This window comes from Bos indicus, chromosome 19, assembly GCF_029378745.1.
Source record: "Bos indicus isolate NIAB-ARS_2022 breed Sahiwal x Tharparkar chromosome 19, NIAB-ARS_B.indTharparkar_mat_pri_1.0, whole genome shotgun sequence".
Classification (NCBI taxonomy): domain Eukaryota; kingdom Metazoa; phylum Chordata; class Mammalia; order Artiodactyla; family Bovidae; genus Bos; species Bos indicus.
This window is the reverse complement of record NC_091778.1, coordinates 24,394,101-24,417,930: the sequence shown is the minus strand read 5'-3', so window position 1 is coordinate 24,417,930 and position 23,830 is coordinate 24,394,101. Positions and strand designations below refer to the sequence as shown.

At 40.1% G+C, this 23,830-nt stretch overlaps 1 protein-coding gene across 5 annotated transcripts in view; it reads left to right on the top strand.

Moving 5' to 3' along the window:
• SMG6 (SMG6 nonsense mediated mRNA decay factor) overlaps positions 1-23,830 on the top strand; it is a 200,976-nt gene that overhangs the window by 128,017 nt on the left and 49,129 nt on the right. The window lies entirely within an intron of this gene.

Here is a 23,830-nt window from a genome sequence, read left to right as displayed (position 1 = left end):
ATTACAAAACAAAAAAACACACCTCCTCCACACACAAGTGAGATCTGGGCTTGGGATATAGGGGAAAGAGTACTTCACAGCCTCAGTATAAGGTGTGACTCCCAAATATACTAATTACTCTGATACTCATTTGTGCTTTTTAAAGACGCGTCTTATTACTTTAAGGAAATGGCGCCCCACTCCAGTATTCTTGCCTGGAGAATCCCATGGACAGAGGAGCTTGGGGACCTCAGTCCATGGGGTCACAAAGAGTCGGACACAACTGAAGCGACTTAGCATGGCATTCGTTCTCTTATTACTTTAGAGTTACATCCACTTCTTGTGGATAGAGATCTGTAGTGATTTGCCTTCTGGAAAATCAACTCAAGATTTAACTCTGGAAACAGCAAGTGCTATATAAAAAACACCTCAAGATGGCCGTTGGAGTTGGTTTTGATCACTTCCATGGAATCAAGGAAACAACTCTCTGAAAGGTCAGCTAACCCCTTGAAAGGTAGGGACACAGCTATATTCCTTGGGGGATCCTAATGAACATGGTGAAGACATCTGTCCAAGGCATTCAAGTTGGAACCTCAAGAGCATGGCTGCATCTGGCCCAGGAAGATGATTTTCCCAGAATCCAACCTGTCTTCTTTCCAGTGCTCAGGCTAACCTGACAGTAAAGAACAGGCAGTTCTGCCGTTCAGGGTTACAAAACATAAGCAGGATTCTCCCTGTAGGAACATTAGAGTCCTGTGGCTGTGTAACTTCAGTTCGGGAATTGGTGCTTTGCCACTGACTTGCATTTTGGTATAAGGCAAGTTTGAGCCTTTTAGAACTGAGAGTCAACTCTCTTTTCTAGGGGCCTAACCTGGAAGCAGACCACTGAAGCAGTACTTCGGTGTTCCTTCTTTTATCTCAGAATCCCACACAGATGGAGCCAAGGATCGTTTTTGGCCTTGAGCATCAGACCATGCAGTCAAGGAGTAACTGCCAGCCTGCCTAGGTTGTGTTTTGCTCTGAAGGGACCAGGCTCACAGGGCAGCCTTTGGCTCACTGATCACTTTAATTGGTTCTTCCTTACGTTGTCAATACCAGAAGCTGGAAAATCCTTATACCAGACTTCTCAAGAGGGTGAGGAGCTAGGAAGGGTGGCTTTCTTCTAATTAGAATCTTACTTTTTAAAAGAGTCACATCCCATTTTTTTAAAAATGTGATTGTTAAAATATACATAGTATAAAATTTACTGTTTTTAAAGATTACAGTTCTGTGGCATTAAATCCATTCACATTGTTTTTGCATCCATCACCATCCTCCGTCCCAGGACTTTTTCATCTTCCCCAACTGAAGCTCTGTATATTGAACACTGCTGCTAAGTCACTTCAGTTGTGTCCGACTCTGTGAAACCCCATAGACAGCAGCCCACCAGGCTCCCCCGTCCCGGGGATTCTCCAGGCAAGAACATTGGAGTGGGTTGCCATTTCCTTCTCCAATGCATGAAAGTGAAAAGTCAAAGTGAAGTCGCTCAATCGTGTCCAACTCTAGCAACCCCGTGGACTGCAGCCCACCAGGCTCCTCCATCCATGGGAATTTCCAAGCAAAAGTACTGGAGTGGGGTGCCATTGCCTTCTCTGATATTGAACACTAAAACTCCCCATTTCTCCCTCCTTCCAGCCTCTGGCAACTGCCAGTTTCCTTTCTGTCTCTGATTTCGACTACTCTCTGAGCCTCATATAAAGTGTTACCATACAGTATTTGTGTTTTTGAGACTGGCTTATTTTACTTAGCATAACATCTTCAAGGTTCATCCTGTTGCAGCCCATGTCAAAATTTACTTCTTTTTAAAGGCTGAATAATATTCCATTGCATATATACACTACATGTCGTTTATCCAGTCACCCGTGGATAGATGCTTGAGTCACTTCCATCCACCTTTTGGCTGCTGTAAATAAATGCTGGATAATATAAATATCTATTCAAGTCCGTGCTTTAACTTCTTTTGGGTATATACCCAAAAGTGGAATCACTGGCTTCCACTTGTTTAATAGTCATCTTGTTTAATTTTTTGAGGAATGGCCTATGCACAAGGCTCCTAATTTTTCCACATCTTTGACACTTGTTATTTTCTATTTACTTGAAGTTAGCCGTCCTAGTGGATGTGAAGGGATAACTCAGTGTGGTTTTGATTTGCTTTTCCACACTGAGCAATGATGTTGAGCACCTTTTCACATACTTATTTACTGTATGCATTTAAAAAACATAGTTTCTGCTTTCTCACTTGATTAGCCTTGGGATGCCTGAGCATTAACTTTTTCTCTTTGAGGCAAAGGAAGGCAGGATGGAATAAAGAAAGGGTCATGGAAATTCCCTGGTTAGGACTTGGCACTTTCACTGCTGTGGCCCAGGTTCAATCCCTGGTTGAGAAACGAAGATCCCACAATTCAAAAGGTCAAAAAAAAAAAAGAGAGTCAGTGTGGGCTCTGATTCTAACTCTGCCACAGGCTGGTTGTATTGCCTTGGACAGTTTATATAACCTCTCTGGGCATCTGTTTCGTTTTCACTAAAACTAGGAAACCTACAACTGCTCTATCCAACTCAAGCTTTTGTGAGGATAAAAGATCAGGTTTGTGAAAGAACTTTGTAAAGATTTTGTAAAAGTGGAGAAATGCATATTCAAATAGTTTGCCTATTTTAAAAATTGGATCATTTGTCTTCTCTTGAGTTGTAGAAGTTCTTTAAATGTTCTGGTTAAAAGTCCATTATTGGATATGTAATTTGCAAATGTTTTCTCCCATTCTGTGAGTTGACTGTCTTTTCATTTTCTTGAAATTTTTAATTTTGATGAAATTCAGTTCATCTATTTTTTTGTCTTTTGTTATTTGTACATTGGTATTGTAAAAGATTTGGCGGGGGGAGGGGAGCCGTGCCGTGCGGCATATGGGATCTTAGTTCCCTGTCCAGGGATTGAACCTGTGCCCGTACATTGGAAGCATGGAGTCCTAAGCACTGGGCTGTAGGGGAATTCCCATAAAAACATTTTTAAACAATAAAAACTGGGAAGTTTTATCACCGAAACACCCTAATAAAGGAAGTTCCTTCTGCAAGTACATACTTTAGAAAACTATCCCAGATGCAAGAAGGATTGGTTTGCCATGATAGTAATTATAAAATTAGATCAGATTACAAAAGGAACATGGGATTGGAGGCCCCTTAGAACTGACATCACAGTCAGTCTTCTACCTAATTAAGAAATTGTCTCCCAGGGTCTTCATAGCTTCTGCTTCAGATACTTCCCAGAGTTTACTGTGTCATGAGACAGTCACTATTAAAAAGTTCTCTCTCAAACTGAACACAGTCTGCCTTTCCATAACTCCCACTTACTGGTTTTAGACTCTGAGAACCACAGAGCCTTTTTTTTTTCTTATGTCTGACACATCTTAATATACTTAAAATTTTCCTTAAATTTTCTTTTCTCGCAGGTAAACATTTCACCAGTGCAATCAAGTAGATTATTAACCAGCATGATTGAATAGAATTTCTTCTGATGATGGTGCAGAAAAATTTATTTCCTTACCCTCCTATACAGTCGCTGCTAGCCATGTGTGACTATTGACTATTTGAAATGTGACTGAGAAACAGACAATTTAATTTTAGTTAAACTGAAATAGACACATGTGACCAGTGGCTTCTATAGTAGACACTCCAAGCCCAGGTCATTCTTCCTGGGCAGATTCCTCTATATCCCTAGTTGTCAAATTGTGTTGCTGGACCAGCATTGTGAGCTGCACCAGGGAACAGGTTTGGTAGGTAATGTTTAGGTCTTCCTCCAGACCTGTGAATCAGAAACTTTGAGGGTAGAGCCCAGCAATCCATAGTAACCAGCTCTTCTGGTGATTCTAATGCACTAACAAGTTCTACTTCCCAAGGTTCCTATTAAAAAAAAGCAGTGCTCAGACATGGTCTGACCTGCAGTGATTCTACCTGAAGAAAGTTTCAGTGGCTTAAAAATAAAGTTTGAATACTACAGCGTAGATATCACATTGACTGTATGTCATAAAATAAATAATACATGGTCGTGAAGAATTTTTAAAAATAAAGTACCAGCTGCCGTTCAGAAGAAAAAGAGTTAATGAGAACTTTCTCCTGAATCTCACACATAGTCTTACAGTGCTGGAATTGGAACCCTGGGCTGGATTTGATTCTCGGCCTGATACGCTTTCCAATCTGTCAGGCTGTTTCATGAAATAGACCCCACTATTTGTTTGGTTCAGTGTCTCCCAGAAGAGAAAAATCTAGATCTTTGGTGTGTATTTCACCCTACCCCCTTTGGGGGGCGTTCCTGCCTGATTCTTCAGTCACTTCCCCACTGGTTGGGTGCTTCTCGGAGAAGGCAATGGCACCCCACTCCAGTACTCCTGCCTGGAAAATCCCATGGACGGAGGAGCCTGGTATGCTGCAGTCCAAGGGGTCACTGAGGGTCGGACACGACTGAGTGACTTCACTTTCACTTTTCACTTTCATGCATTGGAGAAGGAAATGGCAACCCACTCCAGTGTTCTTGCCTGGAGAATCCCAGGGACGGGAGAGCCTGGTGGGCTGCCGTCTGTGGGGTCACACAGAGTCGGACACGACTAAAGTGACTTAGCAGCAGCAGCAGCATAGTCACACCGGATACCCTGGAAAGATCTCCCCTTTTTAGGGTTTAACATACTTCACCTATAAAATTATCTTGCTTTAATATTATTTTTGTCCTCTTAAGCTTGCAATCTAGAAGAGGAGCTGGCTTGTTTTGTTGCTGGCCTTGAGCCAGATGTCATAACTTTAGGCAGTGCCACGCTACATATCTCCAGCAGTTTGAAATGGAGAACGGAGTTAGAGATAAGATCAGCAGCTTTAGGTGATGGCATTGTTTCAAATAAACCATGCATGACCCAAAGCTTCCACTTCAAATGGGGAATGAAATTGCTTCATCCTTTGACAGCTTGCTCCATGAAAGAAATTTATCTTCACTTAATTGCTTTAGATCCCAAGAGGCTACATACAGTAATTTCTAGGAGATAATTATATCAAAATTTTAAAATATGTGACTGTGAACGTGAATAAGCAACTGCAGTGGACAGGAAGGGACCAAAGGTCCTGCTAAACTTGCTGGTAGATTTCTGTTCTCATTCCTGGATTCCCCTTGGGTCCTAGACCACTTACTCTCTGAATCTGCTGATGGAAAGGCTGTCCTCCACAGATGGTCCTGTGCTGTCAGGGTTAAACCTTCTTGTCTACTCCTCACTGTAGCTGGGTAGCATTTTGCTCAAACTCCTCCCGAAGCTGGGAGGGATCAGGCTGGCTGGCTGACTTCCGGCTGCATGTCTTCAACTAGTCCGGCTGGGCACAGTCTGTCTACACTGTGGGCCAGAGCCACTGGGGGTTCCGGTCAGTGGCAGCTGAAACTAGCAAACTTGTTGATTTTAAAACATGACTATTTAGATGTAAGAGATAAACTTCCTGTAGATGGGGACAGGCTCCTTAATCTAGGCATGTTTGAATTTCCAGGCCTCCTTTTCCTGGCCTTTCTATTTGAGTCTAAAGCATCCACTCTGGCATTTTCACTAATCCCAACTACCTGCCCTTACCCCACGTTTTTTCTCTCATTTCTGAAATTCCAGCCTTTTCCCCCCCACCTCTTATGAAATAATTATGTTTCCATGTTGTGATATAACAGCCCTCAGAAAGACTGGGGGTACTTTCTGAATGTGGACACAGTTGTCTTGGGTCATCTCTCACCTCTTTGTGCCTGCATCTACCTTTAAGACTGCACACCGGGACTTCTTTTGTGGTCTAGTGGTTAAGAATGTGCCTTTCAGAGCAGGGGATGGGGGTTCCATCCCTGGTAGGGGGACTAAGATCCCACATGCCATGGGCCGACTAAGCCTGCACACCGCAACTACTGAGCCCACACATTGCAACTAAGACCCAACACAACCAAAAATAAATAAATAAATATTCTTTCTTTTAAAAATAAAAAAAGACTACACATTGAACTCCTTGAAACCACTCTCTTCTGGACATCCCCCAGGCGTCTTGTGTAGTGCTGAGGATTTCACAGGGGCTTAATAAATACTTCCGTAGTGAGTAAGAGCCAGTGGGCCATAGCTGGATGACACGGTTACGGGCACTCCTGCTGTAGAGACAAGAGAACTGACTTGGAGGTCTAGGAAGGGGACTTTCAGATTCTGTACTGAAATCAGTGAACACCTGAGCCAATGTAAGAGGGAAGGAGCTGCTGAAATCAAGGTGGTTCAACTCAAGCAAGAATCCTCAGAAATAGGAATTCCCACCTCCCATCAAGGTCTGCCCAGGCCAGTTCTGGTGGAGCATTCTGCTCCCTGGGGTCATTCTCCAGGTGTCCTTTGTCCCTTCTCACTTAATCAGGGTCACCTGGACTCCTCAGATAAGTCCGAGGGGAGTGTTGCCTTTCCTTTTAAACTCCTCCCCGAGGAACCTGACAGCTACAGTGAGTAAGCCAATTTGCATTTGAAAAAAAGGTCGCACTGGTTTGCCTCTGAGGGAAATCTGCAGCGAGTACTGTCACATCCTTTCTTGGATTCACATCAAGGAGTTTGAAGAAATTACACTTTTTTTTCACATCTAAAACACAAGCACCTGAGCAGCAAGCTGGAGAGGTCATCAGGGTCAAGGTGTTTGTTCTAACGTGTGTTTTTTGAGCTAGAAAAACATCTGTCTGGTACCCTCTGCTTCTAGAGCTTTTTCTCTGCCCTGTCTATCCACCTGGTCGTAGAAACCCTAAAAGAAGTTGCCCACTCCTCAGCTGAGATTCATAGATCATAGTTAGAAATGGCTTGGGCTGTCCACACAGATGGAGCAGGCCAGGAGATTGTTGATCCCTCAGTCCTTTATGGGATTGGGTTAGCATTGTGGAAAAAGTATTCCGTCCTTCTCTGAGTTAAATCACCTGTGGTATTATTTTAACCAACCTCCCATCCCCATCATGAAGACACTAATTCTTCAAGTTGACAGATTGCTTATTTTGACAGCTTTATTTGCTGTACCATGCCTTCTGTGGTCAGCAATCTTGCTTCAGGCCATTTCTTTTAGTTTGATCTTCTCGGAGCAGAATTTGCCTGTTTCTCCTCCTGTTTTATTTAATTAAAAAGGACATGCTAGACTTAGATTGGATACATAAGAACTTATCAAGAAGGATAATTGAACTTCAGATGTCTTTAGACCAAAAAAAAGCCAAAAAGAGGGTCTGGGCTTTGGGGGGAGTTAATCATCTCTGGAACTTTTTTTTTTTTTCCCCTGGTAGATTCCATGGGTCTAGTTATTCTGGTGTATTCAGTAAACTTTTGCCCTAAGGATGTCTGTCTCACTGAGGACTGTGTTTGTATGTATTTTGAACAAATCTGTGTATTCTTCTGGAAAAAAGATAATTGACCCAAATCCCAAATAGGGAAATGGGTACTCCTCAAGAATTTACTGGCTGTCAGGAGGAGGCTAAGAGAAAGCATTTTCGCATAGGCATTGAGAAGAAATGGGATAGATCAAATAGAAATGAGGAAAAGATACTCAATTTGCTTTTCTTTCCTAGAGCTCACTCCATAGGTGGCACTGTCCAATAACAGGAGTCACTAGCTATGTGTATCTATTTTAATTAATTAAAATTGTTAAAATTTAAGTTTTAACTTCAGTTCTTTAGTCATACTAGCTATCTTTCAAATGGTTAATAACCCGCGTGTAACTAATGGCTACCGTGTCGTCAAAAGTAGCTTTGGAAAATTGCCATCATTGCTGGAAGTTCTGTTGGACAGCTCTGCTATGTGGTAAAATCAAGAGGTATGACTTGATTATTAAGATTGGGGGGTAATGACAGAAAGGATGTAGAAAGGGAGATATTAGGATTTGAAGGGCAGAAGTCATCTAATTAGAAATGAATCAGGATCAGAGATTGTGGACTCCAAAGAGTGGAAAATTACAAGATTCCTATCAAGATAATTTAGTAATTTCAGTCACTAAGTTGTGTCTGACTCTTTGCAACCCTGTGGACTGTAGCCTGCCAGGCTCCTCTGTCCGTGGGATTTCCCAGGCAAGAATACTGCATGGGTTGCCATTTCTTCCTCCAGGGGATCTTCTCCACCTGGAGATCAAACCTGAGTCTCCTGCACTGGCAGGTGGATTCTTCACCCCTGAGCCACCCAGGAAGCCCCAGTAATATATTTAGCAGGATTCACAATACGAGGTATTATCTCACCAAAGAGGTCAATTTTCACCATCTTCTGAAAGAAATTTCCTACTCTCATAAGCACAATGTCTTTTCTTAGATTCTTTTTTTAATCCTTTTCTTAGTTTTTATTTTGGCTCATACCCCCTACCCATCATTATCACCTGCTTTTCCTTTTTTGAATGCCTCTCCCAGTTTCATTGATAAAAAAATCAGTATTCTGCATAGCACTGTTGGGATGTGTTGTTTCACTTGATTCTCACAACTCTATGAGGTATTGCCCACATTTTACAGGTGAGAAAACACAGATGTAAAGAGCCTAGTTTATCTGAGATCATATAGTAATAATAGTCCAGAACCCAGATATATCATTGAGTATTGAGTGAATATGAACCACCAGACACAGAGGCATAACCACATAAGGTTTTATTCTCTCGTGTCACAGTCCAGAAATAGGCAGTCCAGGGCTAATGTGGGCGCTCCACCACGTGGGCAGGTACATGACCTCTTCCAGCTCACGACTACAACATCGCAGAATGTGGCCCCATCCCAGGATGGCTGCTTAGAGCTTCAGTAGGCAGCATCACAGGGGACGAGGACAGACTGGGTCCTCCTCACACTTTTAAAGAGACTTCCTCAAGATTTTACATGAAACCTCTGCTTAGTCACATGGCTACCCTAGCTGCAGAGAAGGCTGGCAGTGTAGTCTCCTGGTTCGCTAGAAATTTATCCAGCCAAAAATCAAAGTTCTTTTACTAAAGAAGAGGAGGAGACTGCAACTTCCCTGGTTCAGGCATTAAGACTACAGGCTTCCACCGCAGGGGGAGCAGGTTTGATCCCTGGTAGAGGAACTAGGATCCTGTGTGCCATGAGAGCAGCCAAAAAAAAAAAAAGGGAGAGCCTGGGTGTTGGGAGGTAACCGGCAGCCTCTCCTTCAGCAGCAGTTTGCTTTTGTGGTCTAGTGCTTTCCCTCTGTTTCATGTTGTCTCTGTTTCATTAGCTAATGGTTTAGTCATCCAGGCCTCCAGGGCTCCAGTTTTTCCAAAGAATTAAAACATAAGCTCTCTCTCTTTCTCTCTCCCCCTCAGTTGAATAATTACACTAAAAGCTCTGTTAATTGAGGACTTGTTATGTCTTAATTATTATTATTCTAAGAGCTTTACATGTATTCAAACATTTATCCTCACAACAACCCTTAGTGGTAGGTACCGATCAGCCTCCATTTTATATTAGGGAAACCCAAGTGCAGAACCATTAAATGACCTGCCTAAGGTAACACAGGTAGTAAATAGAATCAGAATTCAAGCCCAAGAAGTCAGGCCCCAGAGCCCGTCCTCTGAACCATTGCTACTAGACACAGCCTCTTGGGGAGGTGCTGTAATTGCCTAATCCTTCATCACACTACAGACATGCCTTTCCACTCCTTGGGATTATTCATAAACTGTGTTAAAAGCAGTATGTTTGTTGTGTTGTCTTGCTTTTCCATTCCCTCTTCCCTGTTTTCTGTTCTTTTTCCAAACCTGAGGCTGAGAAAAGAGATTGTGATATGCTTTAGGTTTTAGAAAGTTCATCTCCCTAAACTCCTGTTGGAACTTGCAAGAGAAGATTTGCTTGGTAATTAATTAGGTGTCTGTAGAGAATCCAGAGGTTCAAAGTTTCTTTATCTTGTTAACAGAAATTTTGTCTCCAAATATATTTAAAGTTTTCTCTTCTCTCCCACTCCCCAGCTTCAGTGGTGTAGTCCCAGCTGTGGCTGGTGAGGGTACCACTCATTTATCATTGTGTCTCCCCCGTGTGTGCCCCACGGAGACTGGCTCTTGAATATATGGTGGTCAGTAGATAGCCTGGGCTTCTCTGCAGGGTCTGACATTTCCACTTCCTCTGGCAGGTGTGATGTGTGTCACTCTCCTAATACTACATACTCATTCAGAGACAGTCCCTTACTTCATGGACCTAATGTTCTAATTGAAGGGAGACAGGCAGTTTAAAAAAAAGTAAATAAGTGAAATAAATTCAGCTCTCTACCCAGTTGTTTTGTTTTTTCTTAAAGCAATGATCCTTACATTAAAAATACAATAGTTAGCAAACACCTGGGTACATTCCACCCAGCTTTAAAAGAAATAATACATCATAGATAACAGTGGGAAGTCCTTCTGTATCCTGATGGATCCCATTTCTCTTTTTCCTTTCCTAAAGGTAATCACTATCCTGAATTCATTATATCTGTGTATGTTCTTAATGGCGTATATATCCATCAACAGCATAGGATTATTTTGCACATATAGACGCACGGCACACTATGGCCATCATCCGCTGTGCTTTCTTAACACTACAGCGTTTAGATTTACTTATTTATGATGCGTGTTTCTTTCACTGTAATTAATAATCTAATGTGAATATACCATAATTCGTTCATCTCTTTTCTTACACATGTACAATTTTTTACCACTACTGACATCGCTGCAGTCTCTTTTTCCTAATGTGTGAGTTTCTCTAAGAAACATATTGGAAACAGAATTGGTGCGTTGTAAGGTGTGCTCACCTTCAGCCTTGCTGGCTGCTGCCGTACTGCTTTCTAAGCGATCACACCAGTTTACACCCCCTATGAAGGTAAGTGAGTTCAAACTTTTCCACATTCTCATCAATACTAGGCAGTTCCAAACTTTTTAATTGTTAGCAAGTTGATGGGTTTTAAGTGTCTTGTTTCAGGTTTCATTTTCTTTGTCACTAGAGGGGTTAAACGTTTCTTCATGTGTTTATTAGCCATTTGAATCCCATGTTCACATTTCTGCCCACTTTCTCTCCTTATTCTGATTGGTTCATATAGATGTGGGGGTCTGGATATGAATTTTCTGTCCACTGTGTGTATTGGATATCTCCATAAAACCCTTGTACAGCTTTCATGGCTGTTTTGAATGTTGTATTTTCTAGTTGATTATTAATGGTATAAATATGAGTGCTGTTCTTTTCTATTGCTATATCTGCCAACCCTAGTATTATGAGTTCTAATAATAGATGACAGAATAACAGAAATTCTTAGTTTTTTCTGACTTAAATAGCAGTGCTTCTAAACATGTATTATTACATCTGCTATTTGCCATAGATTTCTGATAAATATCTTTCATCAGTTTAAGTATGTTCCCTTCTATTCCTGGTTTGCTGAGGTTGTTTTTCATCATAAATAAATGAGTTAAATTCTGGTAAATATTTTCCTTCATTGGTTGATGATCATGTGGTCTGTCTTTTTTGACCTGTTAGTATGGGGATCTACATTAATACATTTCTGATGGAGAACTGTCATTTCCTTCCTAAAATAGTTCAGTGTGTTCTTATTCTTACTATCTCATCCCCCAAATGAACATATTCTAGACTAGTTTCATAGGAGATAAATCTTATTTTGATTTATCATTGAATCTGAAGATAACTTTGGGTAGTACTATCATCTTAACAATATTAAGCTTTCCAACCTATGAACATGGGATATCTTTCTATTTATTAGAACTAAATTTTTACTTGTATTTAATTTTAATTTAAATAGCCACATGTGGCTAATGACTGCTGTATTAGCACAGCCCTAGAGAATCATCTTCAGATTTTTTTAAATTAATTTTTATTGGAGTATAGTTGGTTCACAATGTTGTGTTAGTCTCTGCTGTACAGCAGAGTGAATCACTTACACATACACATACATCTGGTCTTTTTTTAGATTCTTTTCCCAGATTTTCTTTCTAAAACATTGGACAATGGTGACACCTGCAGAGGCCTTGTAGTACCTGAATCATCTGACGGCTCAAGGTGACTGCACATATGAAAAGCATGGTTAGATAGGCCTGCCTCCAGGAGGCATAAGTCTCTCCCTGAGGTGATTGTGTAGGCTCTCCCCCCATCCCCCACCCCACCCGAGATGGGAGACAACCACAAGTCACGCAGCATCCTGTCTCCTCTGTTTTCCTTTTGGAAGTGTCTGGTTTGCTCCAGAACTAAAAAGAACGTACAACTTTTTAAAAATTAGCAAAAGACAAACTGCCTCTGGCAGAAATGGAACTCCTTCTGCCTCTTCTTATTTTCATATAAACAGAAACTATGGTACCCAAAGTGGATCAAATGCTTTAAAATAAATTTCCTTTCTAAATGAAAATGGTGATTATTTTAAAGCATTTATACCTTGTTCATCTCTCTGATGCTGTTCTCGGAAACAACAACAAACAGCAGCAAGGGCCTTCAGGCGCCAATAACTATTGTGCTTCCAATTCCATCTTCCTTGAGGGTCAAGAGTCCAAGAGATCCCTGCACATTAGAAACAAAAAACAAATAATACTATAATTAACTACTCAGTCAATTAGTTAATTAGTTAAACAAACTAGAGAACCCCCTTTCCAAGTGCATTCTCTCTCTCCTGCCAGGGAGGAAGTAATGTTAGGAGGCAACAGAGCTGTGTCCTTAGTACACTCCACAGTGGGCTTCCTGCTCCCCTGCTGAGCATCTCTCCAAAGACTTCCTAGGGAGATCTGCAGATCTTCTGGGAGTAAACAGGAAAACTCAGTAAATAACACTGGGGATCTTAGAGCTTAGAGGCTATCACACACTTTTCTGGAATAAGGTCCCTTTGGCCTTGGACAGCCAGGAGTAGGTGTCTTTGTATAAACATTTTATTAGGACTGTCTTGCAGAGGACCCCTCCAGTCAGCTTCTGGAGCAGAAATGGGACCTGTTTGTCCTAGCCTGCCCATAACCACTCTCCATCAGGCTCTCCTGAAAAGAGGCTGGAACATCGCCTGTGTGTTCAGAATTGGTCTAGCTCAGCAGCAACCCAGTTCTCTATGCTTTCTCTACCTTTCTGCCCTCTAGCCTACACCCTACCCTCCTTGTCATCTCTCGCCTTGTAAACGGATAACTTCTTTATTGTAGCATTTGGTTTTCCCACACTAGCATTGATCTATCACCGCTCTACCCAAATTCCTGTGCCTAGCCACTTGGGTGTTCTGGTGTCAGAACTCGGTAGTGTCCCAACTGTCCCACCCAGCTTCCTCAGCTCTCCTCTTTCTCTCCTGGGCTGTTGTGCTGGAATGATATTCCTCTTGGATTTCAGTGTGTGCAGTCTTCTTTGGGTGGAGCCTTGAGCTGTTCACAGGAGTGCTGGTAATGTCTGGCCGTCAGTGCTGCCAAAGGCAAAAAGCTGGCCTCTTCGCAGTTTAAAGCACATAGTTGGATTGCTGGGGCAATGTTAGATGGAGGGTGGGGTGAGCAAATACCACTCTCTTCCTACTGTGTTTTCAGGAAATGATTATAAAACAGCTATAAGTGCGATTGAAGCCTACAGAATGGATTGGCAACCTCCCCCAACCTTCCAAAAAAGAAAAAAAACACACACACACTCTCTCCCTCTCTCTCTTTCTCTCTCTCTGTCTCTCTCTCCCCGCTTTCCCCTCCACTCCTCGACTCCTCCATTAGGCTTCATCCCAGATCCACACCCTCATTGTTCTGCTGGACTTAACTTGGTACTCTTTCAGAGCAAAGAACCTTTGTTAAAGTATCTCCGTCCTCTTCCCTAGGAAAGAACTCGAGCATAATCTGCTGAACAAGGGCTGAACTTTCCCTTTAGGCAAACTGTGGGTTCTACTTCCCTGTCCTCTCCGTTCCCAAGAGCAGTGTGGGCAGACGCCTGTATAGATGGAGGAGTAACCAGTGCCAAAACTTAATCCCTCAATTAGGGAGTAGGGTTTTCAGGACTGGTAGTCAAATTGTTTGCAGAGACAGTTGTCAGTGAACAGCATCTCTGTGCCATCAGCACACCTCCATTCCTTTCTTCTAGCTGCCCGGTTCCCCATACAGCCCTCTCTCCCAGTTCCTCCGTGAGGTCTAAGCCACATGGCTCTTACGAATCTTGTCTGGAGTCTTCTAAAGTGGCAGGTTTGGCTATGCAGAGTGTGGCATCCCAGAGTCTGCCCCTCCTCTCTCGGCAGCTGTTTGCCACTGACCGAGGTGGCGACTGAGCCTGTGTGTGTGGCCGGAGTCAGTGATGAGCCTCCCACCCAGGCCTGGGGAAGCCCTCCGCCAGTGTGGTTCCTGTGGCAGCAGCCAACACGCCAGAGCTCCTCATACCTTCGGGGCTGTGGTGTAACAGCCAGCTTCATGCGGTGGCATTGTTTAGTGCTGGTTGACTTGACTTCTCGGTCCCCACCCTCTGTGTTTCAAGGCGTCTGGCCGTGGCCCAGGAGAGAAGAAGCTGGCACTTGGAGAGTGGCTTCCTGCTGCCTCTCTTGTAGTAGGAGCCAGGACCACCTTCCATTCCTGCCTTCCTACCCGTGTGGCAGAGGCAAAGGGCCCCTCTGTGCTCAGCCTCCCGTTGTGGGGTTTCAAGTTGCCTAAGATCAGGACGCGGCTATCTGCCAGGTTATCTGCCCAGATAAACATTTATTGTTTACAGGGAGGTGTTTCAGCTGCTCTGGCGGATCCCACTGGTGAGATCTTCTAGTTTCTTGAGGTTTGAAGCCAGTGTGTGGGGCTGACGTCCAGACAGAGAACTGCTGGAGCTGGCGAGGTTCTCTGTGACCGGCCAGTCTGACATTGTTCAGCCACGGCCCCCCTCCCCACCGGGTGCCAGAGCCAAATTCATAGCTCTCAGTTCCCAGCCCTGCCTTCTGGGTATTGAGACTGCCTCTACTTTTTCAACATTTCTAGCCTTTCAAATTTGAAGATTTGTATCAGAGCAAATGTTATGACATAAGCAGCTGAAGACTACTTCTAGGTGGCAAAACCAACATTCTGACCTGTTTTCCTTAATAGCTACTGAGACAGCCGTTTAGTGAAGGCAGCAAGGATAAAGATAGGTGTTTTTTTGTTTTTTTTTTTAATGCAAACATTCATGTCCACTGCACCCAAATATACATTGCCTTTTTATTTTCTAGTGACAGATAGAATTGGTTTTCGGTGTTTTATTATATTGCACGGTTGGAAGGTACTTGCGCTCACTTATCCTCCACATCTGGATTCTGTCACTCGTCTTATAATGTTGCTTTGTCATCCATCTGTCCATCCATTTCTCCATCTATCATGTTTCTTTTTGATCTGTGTCATCAATGTATTTCCTCTAAGTCCTTCAGCATGAACCTATGTCATTAAGAGTTCAGTATTTACTTATGGTTTTCTCTTTTGAGATAAATTTACATACAGTGATATGGACAAATATTGAATGTACCTTTGCTAGGTTCTGACAAATGCATATACTTCTGTAACCCAAGGTCTTTCAAAATCAGAAGTCTTTTTATTATGCTCCCTTAGCTCCACCAGTACCCCCAGAGGCAGTTCTTTGTCCTGACCTTTTTTTCCCCATGATAGATGAGATGTGCTGTTTCCAGAACTTCATAAGAATGGCATATAGTTTTTTTAATAAGGCTTCTTTCATTTAGTAGAAAGCTTTGAGATTGCTTTATGTTGTCATACTTCTCAGCAGTTCATTCCGTTTTGTTTCTGAGTAGTTTTCCATTTTATGAATATATCACAGTTTATCTCTTCTCTGATGGATGGACAGATGGCTGTTTGTCCACCTTTTTGTGGACATGTGTTTTCTTTTGAGTAAGTGCCTAGGATTGGAATTGCTGAGTTACAGAGTAGATGTGTGCATTTTGTTGGAGATGGTTAGACCTTTTTCCAGAGGTGATTGCAGTATATTCCATTCACATCCTCATTTGGAGGAGAGGGGCAGTATATCAGTGTGGCTTTTAATTTGCATTTTCCTGCTTACTAATATAGAATTTACATGCTTTTTTCACGTCCTTACTGGCCACCTATATGTCTTCTTCATCAAGGATCTGTTTTAGATTTCTTGCCCATTTTCTTTCATTGTGTTGTTTGTTTTCTTGTTGGGTTACAAATTTCTTTATGTATTCTGGATACAAGTACTTTGTCGATATATATGTTTTGTGACTGTTTTCACTCAGTCTATGGCTTGCCTGTTTATTTTCTTAACAGTGTCTTGCTGAACAGAAGTTTTTAATTTTGATGTAGTCTAATTTATCATGTTTTTCCTTTATGGCTGTTATTTTATGAGAACTTGAAAACCCAAGTCATATACACTCTCTCCCCCACCACCCCTCCCTAAAACAGTTTCTTCTGTTATTAATATTTTGTATTCGTGTAGCTCATTTGTTGCAACTGATGAGCAGATAAACTGGTACATTATTATTAAAAGTCCATAGTTTAGGGTTCACTCTTTGTGTTGTGCAGTCTTGGGTTTTGACAAATGTATAATGACGTGTATCCACCATTATCGTATGACACGGAATAGTCTCACTACCCTAAAAATACCCTGTGCTCCACCTGTTCATCCCTCCCTCCATCACCTCTAGCCCCTGGCAACCACTGGTCTTATTTCTCTCTCTCTAGTTTTGCCCTTTCCAGAGTGTCACATAGCTGGAATCATACAACCTTTGGAATCATGTGTAGCCTTTTCAGATTGGCTTCTTTCACTTACCAATATACATTTAAGGTTGTTTTTACGGCTTGATAACTCATTTCTTTTTATTTCTAATATTCCATGATATAAAATAATGTTTATCCCTGAATAATATTCATGGAGGTGGTATGAATGTATCACCGTCTGTTTATGCATTCACCTACTGAACATTTTGGTTGCTTACAGGTGTTGGCAATTACTAGTAAAGCCAGTATAAACATTTTTGTGTGGAGGTAAGTTTTCAGCTCACTTAGGTAGATACCAAAAACTGCAGTTGTTCGATCATATGATAAAACTAAGGCTTCCCTGGTGACTCAGATGGTAAAGAATCTGCCCACGATGCAAGAGACTCCAGTTTGATCCCTGGGTCGAGAACATCCCCTGGAGAAGGGAATGGCTACTCACTCGAGTATTCTGCCACGGACAGAGGAGCCTGGTGGGCTACAGTCCATGGGGTTGCAAAGAGGCAAACGTGACCGAGTGTCTGACACTTTCAGTTTCATGGTAAGATTAGTGTGTAGCTTTGTAAGAAAATGCCCAGCTGCCTTAAATGTTGCTATACTGTTTTGCATCCTGCCAGCAATGAATGAAAGTTCCTGTTGCTTCATAGCCTCACTAGCATTTGGTGTTGTCTGTATGTTGGATTTTAGCCATTTTAATAGGTGTATAGTGGTAGTTCATGATTGTTTTAATTTGCTGTTTTTAAATGGTTTATGATGTTGAGCATCTTTTCATATGTTTGCCACCTGTGTATTTAGTTCAGTGAGCTTTTGCCCATTTTTTAATTGGGTTTTTTGTTTTCTTGTTAAGTTTTAAAAGTTACTGATTGATTTTTAAATGTTTGAACAACTGTGTTTTACTTAAATAAATCCTGTTTGCTGTATTGGATTTTCCAGTGTTTGGGTAATATTAATAATGTTGTTATATCTTATCAGGTTTTGGCATTAGTTATACTGACCTCATCAAATGACTTTAGAAGTTTACTCTCTTCCTCCATTTTCTGAAAGAGTTTGTGTAATACTGATGTTAAATCTAAGTTGGTGAACTTGTGGCCATAAAGTGGTTCATAATAATGTCTTCTTGTTATTTTGATGTCTTTAAGATCTGTATGTAGTGACATATGGGTTATTTAGAAGTGTGTGGCTTAATTTCCAAGTATTTCAGGTTTTCCTGGATATCTTACCGTCACTGATTCCTAATTTAGTTCCATTGTGATGAGAGAGCATACTTGGCACTATTTCAGCCCTTTTAAGTTTACTGAGACTTGCTTTATGGCCTCTCACATATTTACTTGGAAGACCATAACCGTACGCGCAGTGAAAAGAATGTATTCTGTACGTTGGGCATAGTGTTGTATAAATATCAATTAGGTCACAGTGGTTGATAGTGTTGAGATCCCCTGTCTTTACTCTTATTTTGTCTTGGTGTTCTGTTAATTTCTGAGAGAGGAATGTTAAAATCTCTTAATATGATTGTGGGTTTTCTGTTCTTCCCTTTAATTCTGTCAATTTTTGTTTTCTATATTTTGGAGATCTCTTGCTAGGCACATCATTATGATTATTTTAGCTTCCTGATGAACTGACCATTTTATCACTGGAATGTCCTTCTTTCATCTCTGATAATACTTTGCCTTAAAATCAGTTTTTTTCTTGATATTTATATAGCCATTCCAGCATTCTTATGTTTTTTGTTTGCATGGTATATCTTTTTCCGTCCATTTTCTTTTAAGCAGTCTGTATCTTTATATATAAAAATCTCTACTGACAGGATGTAATTGGGTCTTACATTTAATCCATAATGAAAATCTCCTCCTTTCTAGTGAAGTGTTTAGTTTATTAACACTTAAAGTAACTAACCCGATGGTTGAATTCAGGTTTACAATTTAGTTAGTTGTTTTCTGTTTGTCCCTGCTGGGTTTTTTGTTCCTTCTTTATATATATATATATCTTCTTTTTGTGCCTACTTTCCTGTCTTCTTTTACATTATATGATTTTTATTGAGAATTCCACTCTAACTTATTTATTGGGGTTTTGGGTATTTCTATTTGCTGTTTTTCAGTGGTGGCTCTGTAGATTATAGTATATGTCCTGAACTTTTCAGACTACTTAAGAGTTGCTGTTGTACCACTTCACATAAAATGTAGAAATCTTGCAAGCATACAGTTCCAGTTACCCATTGCTCTTGTATTATTTTAGTTGTTACGTGGTATATACTGTATACAATAACATACATGTGTATATAATATACTGTATACATAATATATTATATACACCAACATGACAGTGTTACGAGGTTGTGTTTGGGTTTTGGTTTTTTACTTCAAAGACATGCAAATTTTATTTCTACTAAATGTTAGCAAATATTTGAAATAAAATGCTAAATTCTTGTGCTGATAAGGCGGTTTGTACATGTGTGGTAAAATACATGTAAGATTGGGAATTCCCTGATGATACCGTGCTTTCACCGCTGAGGGCCCAGTTTCAATCTCTGGTTGGGGAACTAAGATCCCGCAAGCTGTGATCAATATAGCACACACATGTACATGTACACACATATGTGTGTGTGTGTGTGTGTGTGTACATAATATGTGGCATTAATTTTACCATTGTGTCTGTTTTTTTCTTTGTGGCACGTGCTTTTGGTGTCTTGTGCAGAAATCATTACTATATCCAACAATGTAAAGATTTTCTCCTATGCTTTAAGAGTTTTGTAGTTTGGGCTCGTAAGTTTAAATTTTTGACCCATTTTGAGTTAATTTTTATGTATGATGTTAGGTAAGGAACCAACCTCGTTCATTGGAATGTGGATATTCAGTTTGTAAAATGTTATAATTTTGCATTAAACAAATCTATGTGTCTTTTTTAATTTAAGAAGGTAGAAAAGTTGTTGTTTGTATTTATCCAGATACTTACCATTTCTTTGTGAAGAGGCAAGTATCCAGGCAGTATCATTTCCCTCTGGCTTGAAGAGCTTTTGGCTTTTCTCCTAAGGCATGTGCTACAAATTCTCTTAGTATTCTTTTATCAGAAAAAAAAAAGTCTTTATTTCATTTCCTTCTTTGAAGTTCTCTTCACTGGGTATATAAAATTTTCAGTACTTTAAATACAGTCATCTTTTGTCTTATGGCCTGTATAGTTTCTGATAAGACATCAATTAGCATTTATTAAGATTGTTGTTCTCTACATGTAGTGGGGCATTTTTCTCTGGCTGCTTTCTAGATTTTTCTCTGTATCTGGTTTTCAGTAGTTTACCTATGATATGTCTAGGCATGATTTTCTTTGTATTTCTCCTGCTTGGGCTTCACTGCTCTTAAATCTACAAATTGTCTTTCACCAAATTTGGGGGACTCTCAGGCATTATTACTAAAGTTATTTTTTTCTGCTCCAATCTCTCCTGAGATTCATTTACACATATGTTAGGCCTTTTGCTATTGTCTCCCAAATCAAGGGCTTTGTTTATTTTTTTCCTCTTCACCTTGAGTGATTTCCATTCTTACTTCAAATTTACTTACTTCTTTGTCATGTCCATTTCCTTTTAAGCACATCCAGCGACTTTTTTATTTCAGATATTGGATTGCTGGGTTTGTTTTGTTGGCTTCCTTTTTTTTCCTTCCAGTTCTAGACTTTCCATTTGATTCTTTTCCAGTTTCTATTTCTCTGCTGAGCTTTCCTATGTTTTCATTTATTTCAGTCATTTTCCTTTATCTCATTGAATGCCATTATAGTAACTTTGTCGCTAATCTTGCTGTTAATTTTAACATTTGTGTCATTTCTAAAGTGGTCTCCATTTCCTATCTTTTCTCTTAGAAATAGGTCACATGAAATAATGTGTGATATCACTTATGTGTAGAATCTAAACAATACAACAGGACTTCTCTGGGGATCCAGTGGTTAAGACTCCTTGCTTCCACTGCGAGGGCCATGGATTTGATCCCTGGTCAGTGAACTAAGGTCCCACACGTGCCATGTGGCACAGCCCAAAACAAAAAACAAACCAGTGATTATAACAAAAAAGAAGCAGACTCACAGTTGCAGAGAATAAACAAATTGCTGGGAAGGGGACAATATAGAGGTAGGAGATAAAGAGTTATGAATTATTCAGTATAAAATAAACTACAATGATATTGTACAGAGGGGAACATAGCCAGTGTTTGACAGTATAAGTGGGAAATCTTTGAAAGCTGTGAATCACTGTGTTGTGTGTCTGTAACTTAAACATCAACTATACAATAGTTAGAACTGGACATGGAACAACAGACTGGTTCCAAATAGGAAAAGGAGTACGTCAAGCCTGTATATTGTCACCCTGCTTATTTAACTTTTATGCAGAGTACATCATGAGAAACGCTGGGCTGGAAGAAACACAAGCTGGAATCAAGATTGCCGGGCGAAATATCAATAACCTCAGATATGCAGATGACACCACCCTTATGGCAGAAAGTGAAGAGGAACTAAAAAGCCTCTTGATGAAAGTGAAGGTGGAGAGTGAAAAAGTTGGCTTAAAGCTCAACATTCAGAAAACGAAGATCATGGCATCTGGTCCCATCACTTCATGGGAAATCGATGGGGAAACAGTGTCAGACTTTATTTTTGGGGGCTCCAAAATCACTGCAGATGGTGACTGCAGCCATGAAATTAAAAGACACTTACTCCTTGGAAGGAAAATTATGACCAACCTAGATAGCATATTCAAAAGTAGAGACATCACTTTGCCAACAAAGGTCTGGCTAGTCAAGGCTATGGTTTTTCCAGTGGTCATGTATGGATGTGAGAGTTGGACTGTGAAGAAAGCTGAGCGCCGAAGAATTGATGCTTTTGAACTGTGGTGTTGGAGAAGACTCTTGAGAATCCCTTGGACTGCAAGGAGATCCAACCAGTCCATTCTGAAGGAGATCAGCCCTGGGATTTCTTTGGAAGGAATGATGCTAAAGCTGAAACTCCAGTACTTTGGCCACCTCATGCGAAGAGTTGACTCATTGGAAAAGACTCTGATGCTGGGAGGGATTGGGGGCAGGAGGAAAAGGGGACGACAGAGGATGAGATGGCTGGATGGCATCACTGACTAGATGGACGTGAGTTGGGTGAACTCTGGGAGTTGGTGATGGACAGGGAGGCCTGGCGTGCTGCGATTCATGGGGTCGCAAAGAGTCGGACACGACTGAGCCACTGAACTGAACTGAACTGAACTGAAAACTTCAGTTAAAAAATACTTTACAAAAAGAGTAGGTCACATTGTCTTGTTCCTTTATACATTGAGTGATTTGAGATTTTACCCTGTGACTGTAAATGTCCTGTGGAGTTTGTTTTGTTCCTCCAGAGAAGGGTTTTGCTTTAGTGTATTAGGCATTTTCGTTGCTTGGACTCAAATTGCAGTAGGTCAAACATCCATTTTGTTTGTCTGGTCTTGTTGTTTTACTGTTTTTTACATTTAATCTACACATACATGGTTTAGAAGTCAGGCCAGAAATTTGAATATTGTGTATACACAGAATATGGGGCTTCTTCTTTGTGGCTATACAGAGATTTGAGATTTCAAATTTACTCACTTCTATATCATCTCCATTTCCTTTTAAGCACATCCAGTGACTTTCTTATTTCAGATATTGGATTATTGGGTTTGTTCTGTTGTGTTGGCTTCCTTTTTTTTCCTTCCAGTTCTAGACTTTGCATTTGATTCTTTTTCATTTTCTGTTTTTCTGGTGAGATTGCCTATGTTTTCATTTATTTCAGTCATTTTCATTAATCTCACTGATAAAGAAAATATCATTGAACTATTTTGATATTTGAAATTAATTTTTATTGGAGTACAGTTGATTTACAATGTTGTGTTAGTTGTTTGTTTTTCTTTTAAATAGCCAGAACAACACTTGGAATCAAGAATAGTAAATATTTTTTCAATAGGCAATAAATACAGTGAGCAAATTCAGTTATTCCTTTTTCTTTTTTTTTAATTCCTTTTTAAAGTTAAAAATAAAACGGGTCTTTCAAATAATGAGCAGTACCACTGTAATTAAGAAAATGATCTTGAAAATGTTTAAAAGAGGAATTCTCAGGTACTTTTGAGCATTGGCATTTTTATGTCTTTTTAAGGAGACCTTTTCAAATCCTTTGCCTGTTTTTTTTGGAGTATTTTTCACTTAAAGGCCTTTCTGACAAGGATTTGAACCCTTTTCAGTCATTTACATTGAAAATATTTTCTACAGTTTGTCACTTACCTTCCATTATTTATGGGATTCTTCTCAAATGTCAATGATTTAAATTTTTACATAGCCAAATCTTTAATTTTCCCTTTATGAAATTTGTTTTTATACTTTAAAAAGTCTTCCTAACTTCAAACCAAATGAATATTCATATTTTATTCTCATTATTTTACTTTTTGAAAAATTTTTATTATTTAAAAACAATTTATTTTTCTGAATGGTGTGAAATAGAGATCTAATTTAATTTTTTAATTAATTAATTAATTTTAAATGGAGGATAATTACAATATTGTGGTTTTTGCCACACATAGACATGAATCAGCCATGTGTGCACATATGTCCCCCCATCCTTAGCCTCCTCTATAAATAGTTGATAAAGTAGCATCAGTTATTAAATGATTTATTAAACTTCTAGCTTAACTAAAAGTTAAGCTTCATTATATACTGATACATGGATACGCTATGCTAGAATCTGTTTTTATACATAGATGCAAATGCATACTAGCATCTGTTTTTAGGACTTTCATTATTTTTTGCTAGTCTGTTCTTGAAACATAACCTTGCCATTTTAGTTACTGTAGCTTTGTAATGTGTTCTAATTCTACTGATGTGAGTTTACACACATTCCTTTTATATTTTATTGCTGTATACCTTTGGCTTTTCCCATCTACTTATGCTTTATACAAACTTCAGAATAATTTTCAATCCCACTGCACCCCCCCAAAAAAAAAAATCCTCATGGTATTTTTTAGTTGAGATATAATTAATATGTAACATATTAGTTTTTGGTATACAACATAATGATTAGATATATGAATACATTGTGAAATGATCACAACAATAAGTCTCAGTTCAGTTCAGTTGCTCAGTCATGTGCGACTCTTTGTGACTTCATGGACTGCAGCACGCCAGGCCTCCCTGTCCTTCATCAACTCCCAGAGCTTGCTCAAACTCATGTGCATCAA